This window comes from Octodon degus, unplaced genomic scaffold (genome assembly GCF_000260255.1).
Source record: "Octodon degus isolate 3935 unplaced genomic scaffold, OctDeg1.0 scaffold00360, whole genome shotgun sequence".
Lineage (NCBI taxonomy): Eukaryota > Metazoa > Chordata > Mammalia > Rodentia > Octodontidae > Octodon > Octodon degus.
In genome coordinates, this window is record NW_004524936.1 from 107,143 (window position 1) to 113,088 (window position 5,946).

Sequence of the window (5,946 nt, forward strand, 5' to 3'; positions counted from 1 at the left end):
TCTGAGAAGTGCATATTCATCTCAGATGCCCAATTTTGGATTGGGATTTTACTTTTGGGGCCTTAATTATTTTTTACTACTTTATGTATTCTAAAGAGAAGACATTTGACTCAGTGATTATTTGTTAAGATGTTTTCCCAATATGTGAGTCTCCTTTTTACTCTGCTGCTGATTTCTTTTGACATGCAGAAACTTCTCAATAAGAAAGATCCCAAGGGCTGGCCAAATAGCTCAGATGATTAAAACGACTGCTAGCAGGTTCAGGGGCCTGGGGTTCGATCTCCAGGCCTGGCATGCTGGCCCCACCCCCATGGCACCCTGAGACTGCAATTGAGACTGGACGTGGTGTCACGCACCTGTATTCCCAACTCTTGGGAGGCTATAAACAGGTGGATCACTACAAGTCAGATCTAGTAGTGAGAACCTGAACACTATGTAGACCTTTCCCTAAAATACATTTTTTTTAAAAAGAAGAGATTCCAGTTGTACTTTCATAGAAGAATTTTCCATGCAGTTTGAGTTTTGTTTATGAACTGTCTGCCAACCTCTATGTTGTCATGATTTCTACCTACTTTCACTTCCGGGAGGTTTAGTGTTTCTGTTTAATGTTTAGATCTCTCATCAACTTGATTTACTGCTTAGCAACAGACCCAGTTCTAGATTTAGTTTCTGGAATGTGGTGAGCCAGTTTTTACAAAACAAATTTTTTAAATTAATTTTCTAGAAACAGAAGTAGCAAAGAGACAGTTTCAAAACAGGCTAGTAAGATAGTTACAATAATTAATACATTGCATATTTTTGTCTTTCTACTAGTTATTCATAGCATAAGACACAGACAGGATATCTTGTTGAAACACTATTAGTCAAACTCCTCATGAAACTTAGAGAAAGTAGCTGTATATCTCTGTTAACCATTATATATATATATATATATATATATATATATATATATATATATCCACTACAAAACAGTCTTCATGTATATCCCTTTTATGTTTTCTTTTGTCAGAGATAGGTATTCCATTGCCATTCATATATTGCAGGGGCATGAATTCAGCAAAGTAATCCATTATAGTGGAGTAGTCTATACTAGTAGTGGGTTATTGACATGAATCGATATGTCAGCTGTTGACTTGAGCCTCTTACAGCTCAGCATATTAATATGGCTTTACTTCTCATACTTCATTTTTATGCTTTTCTGCTGGATGGTTAAGACCAAGATAAAGGAAGACCTAGATACCAAGAAATTTAACTTTTCTATCTGAAAAGATCAGTCAAATTCCCTCAGGATTTATTCTGAAACCCTGTACTGCAGTTCGTAGATCTTCTGTGTCACCACAGAAGTGGTGATAAGTCACAGCCACTCCTTGGCCAATTTGCAGTCTATAAAAGTCTGACAGATGCTGTTTTTCAATATGATTCTCCTTAGGACACTTTACAACATGGATCACTTTCCTCTGTGGCTCTATAATTTTCTTCATCAGAAAATTTGATCCACAACTGAGTTACATGATGTTACCTTACAGGTTCTCCTATGTCCTGAGTCCTCACTGAACCTGAAAGGCTAGGGCAAAAATGTTGGCAGTCATTGCAACCCTTCTTTTTCTCTAATATTTGGTGTGTAAACTTAAGTTCTTAACCATCCAGAAAAGAAACATTATTATCAAACTTCAATGTAGGCAGGTGAGCTTAAGCTCAGTATCTGTCTGAATATAAAACTTCTTTCACAAAATATTGAACAGGTATTTTCCATCAACTATTGGTATGTTAACCTTTAACTCCTTACAGAATATGAAGAATAAAAACTGAAAAATAAAAATATTAAAAAATATGAATAAACAGTTACATATTTTTACCGGAATTTAGAAATGTAACCCTATACAAAATTGTAGGACAGTCCTATGACATTTTCTTGTCTCATTTTTTCCCATAATTTTATTGATAAACAAATAGAAATGAGACAGTTTCAAATCAAACTGGTAGGACAGTTTCAATAATTAACACACTGCATACATTCTTCCTAGTGGTTAATTGCTGTACAAGATGCAGACATAATACCCCATCTACAAACACCATTAGAACAAATCACTCTATTCATTAAGAGAATGTAACTATATATCTATCCTAACCACTTTGAAAACACAGATACAAAATGGACACTCATCTGTATACCTTTTTTTTTAAGTTCTGTTATTTGAATATTGTAGGTGTGTTCACGCAGCAAAATAATGTCAAAGAGTTCAGTAGTCCATAATAATATTGGGGCTTCCGCTTGACTGGCAATGTCAGAAATTGTTGACCTGAGTCCCCTACAGCTCAACATGACAGCATGGCTTTACTTCTTCTATTTCATTTTTATACTTTTCCGCTGGGCGGTTAAAACCAAGGTAAAGCAGGACCTATGTAAAAAGAGTTGTAGATTTGGGTCTGATAAATTCGGTGAAATCCCCTCAGGATTTATCCTGAGATTGTGTAACTCAGATTGTTTGTCAGTGTCAGCCATGTGGATGAGTCATGGCCAATGCTTGGCCAATGTGCTCTTTGTGAAAGCCTGAGAGAATGTTTCTTCTCCATGTGAATCTCCTTAGGCACACTCTACATCATCGATCACTGTCCTCTTTGGCCCCATAATCTCCTTGATCAGAAAATTTGGGACACTGCCAAGGTACATGACATTACAGCCCAAACTCTCATATGTCCTAAGTCTTGATTGACTTTGGAAGGCTAAGGCCAAAATGTTGGCTTTCCGTGCAGCCATGCTTTTCACCTAATTTTGGTTTGCAAACTTAGGATGTTAACCATCCAGAAGACAAGCTTATTTTTATTACCATACAACTTAGGCTGTTAAGCTTAACCTCACTATCTGTCTGAATATCAAACATGCATAATATGGAACAAGTACTTTACATCAAGTATTGATATGTTGAACTTTAAGTCCCTACTGAATATGATAAAAACAATTTAAAAATTAGAATATATTTTAAAAATAGGCATAAAGAATTATATACTTCTTATGTTTACACATAAGTCCAAAAATCTCACCATATACAACCTTGAAGCAGGACAGTCCCAAAATATTCTTTTTCCTGTCTTTTGCTTTCATTCACCACCCCTTTCTTTTTGAACAAACATCTACCTGAGAGACTTCAGAGCAGCAACTGGCATGCCATGACAAGCAGCCTGTATTCAGAAGACAAGAATGACAGGCACTCCATGAATGAAACTACTATTAGAGATTACCTTCTGCGGTGCAGTTGCTTAGTTCACAGGTATCAGTATATGTAGTTAGTCAGGGTGAGAATCTTTCCAATTAACTGCTAGATATAGAAAACCTTCTGGAGATTCTCAGAATCATTGTCTTGCCCATCTTCTACATATAACTGTATATCTTCACATTGTCATGTTTCCTATCTCTTCTCCTTTCCCTCGCATGATTAGTTAGTCCTTGAGATCCTGCTTCCATTTTACTTGTATTATACCATTCTATATGTATTTCTTCTTTTTTTTGGGGGGGGGCACTAGGGATCAAACTCAGAACTTTGTGCTTGCCAGGCAGGCACTTAAGCCACTGAGCTATCTCCCCTGCCTGTATTTCTTCTTTTGAGTTCTTATACTAGGGAAACTATATGATATTTGCACATGTGTGTCTGGTTTATTTCACTTGTGAGTATATGTTCAAGTGGCATCCACTTCAATATAATGGCTTTGAGTTTATCATTCTTTTTTTTTAATATAAAACAAATCCTTTATTTTTCAAGTTTTTAAAAAACAATTTTACACTTAAGCCACCCTTGAAGATAAGCTCAAAATTTATCAGTTCACAATTTTTTAAAAACAAACCACAACTCAAGCACCCACTCTGTGCATAGCACTTATCCTAGGTGCAATAAAAGGGAATCTTAACCTTACAAAGGAGGTTTCACTTTCTGGAATTGTATTCTGTCCTTTCCCAGATAGTAAAAATAAATAAAATTGTCATTACTTCTCACTAATCTGCCCCAAACCCACCTCTGGCTCACAGGAAAGTTGATTTCTAAAAAATTTAAGATGTAAGGAATTCAGCTCCTGTTTCCCCCAAAATAAGAAAGCAGATTTTCCTTCACATTAAAAAAATATTATTATCATTATTATTATTATTATTATTTTATGACAGGGTAGTTTGTTTCTAGTAAGTATTTTTTAAATTTCTTTTTTTTTTCCTCTTTAGCTTTTCTTTCTCTCCCTCTAGTATTGCCTTTTCTAGTACAAGGTAAATCAGATACTTTTTTATGCTGCTTTCTCTTTCCTAAGTACTGTATCTTGAACACAAACCATTCCTAAGAGTAGTGATAAAAAATATTGAAACAACTTTAAAGGTAAGTCACCTACATTATCTGGATGAAGTAAAAACATAAAAAGCAGTTGGCACTAAGACAGCTATTCCAAATACCTGTGTCTAAACAATTTTAATAACTTTATTAAGAATGCACCCTTAGTCCAAAGTAACTATGTTTTTAAAAAATTTTGCCCCCCAAAATTTACAAAATCCCTTTCAATTCAACTTAATAAAAGTGATACCTAAAACATATTCCAGATCATTATATCTGTCTTTTAAAAAGTTCAGCTTCTGAAAGCATTCCTAAGGCCTGGTGCTCTGGAAGAAAATGTGCTTCTGCTGGCACTGCATTATACAGGAGACAGCCACAGCAGCAACTCTCCTCTGCTGCTGCGGAGCCGAGAGGAGTCAGACGTAGGCTCCCAGGGCGGCATGGAACTCTGTAAGACACTGGACCAGCTGCTGAAACTTGGGCCTCTCCTCTGGATCTAAGGCCCAGCAACAGGCCATCACAGCAAATAATTCATCAGGATAGTTGATTGGCTGTGCTATCCGGTAACCATCTTTCAGGTATGCGGCCATCTCAAAGGAGTCAATGTCCACGTAGGGCGTCTGGCCCAGAGTCATAAGCTCCCACAGTGTCACTCCAAAGGCCCACACGTCACTAGTGGTAGAGAACTCATTATTAACCAGACTTTCAAGAGCCATCCATCGAACTGGCCTGTTTTCGTTGTCACCCAGACAGTGATAGTCCATAGGGAACAAGTCTCTAGAGAGGGCATTGTCTGTGATCTTAACTTGAAGTGTGTCATCAGTGACACAGTTCCTAGCAGCCAGGTCTTTGTGGATGACTTCCCTTCTTGCCAAGTAGCTCATTCCACAGGCAATCTGAATGGCCATATGTACCAGATCTTGTTGAGAGATGGCCTGTGGGTTATTGGCCTCTACTAATTTGCATTGCCATAAAAACAATTTAAGATTCCCCCAATTCATATAAGGCAGCATCACCATTGGCTTTTCTCCTTCTTCTATATACACATGAGTAATAGGGAGAAGATTAATGTGGTGAAGACCTCGCAGCTTACAGCTTTCTGTCAGAATCATGGTCACCTGAATCTCGGAGGCATGATCTTTAACCGTTTTTACAAATGTATGCTTTTCTTTATTTGGATCTTTTTCATCCACCAAAATCCCATGGAAAATATGCCCAAAAGTACCTTCTTGGAGAACATCTTTTAGTGTTATCCTCTCTCTGGATATTGCTATATCCTTCACCTTGGCTTTGGCTTCCAAAAGAGTGACACTTCTCAGGTCGTTCTTCTCTATCCGCAAGGTAGGATAATTGGTGACTGGAGCTGCGTTGTTGGGTGTGTCGGCCCTCAGGTACTGAGTTGTCTGGGTGGAGGGCTGAGACAGCCTCTGGGAACTGCTGCTGACACTGACGCTGTCATCCAGTTCAATCCTTTTCATACTGGGGCATCTCCATAGCCACAAAGTTATCTACTTGGAATCCCAGTTTATATTCAACCGATGAGCCAGCGCACCTCGTCCTCTCTCAGGTAGAGGCTCACGCTGGACCCCGCGCCCGCGGGCTGCAGGGCCAGGGGCCGCGGGGCGGGGGCGGGGGCGGC

At 38.3% G+C, this 5,946-nt stretch overlaps 1 pseudogene; it reads right to left on the minus strand.

The window, feature by feature from the left end:
* Positions 1–4,461: 4,461 nt before the first annotated feature.
* On the minus strand, positions 4,462–5,785 carry LOC101571861 (annotated as a pseudogene).
* Positions 5,786–5,946: the final 161 nt, after the last annotated feature.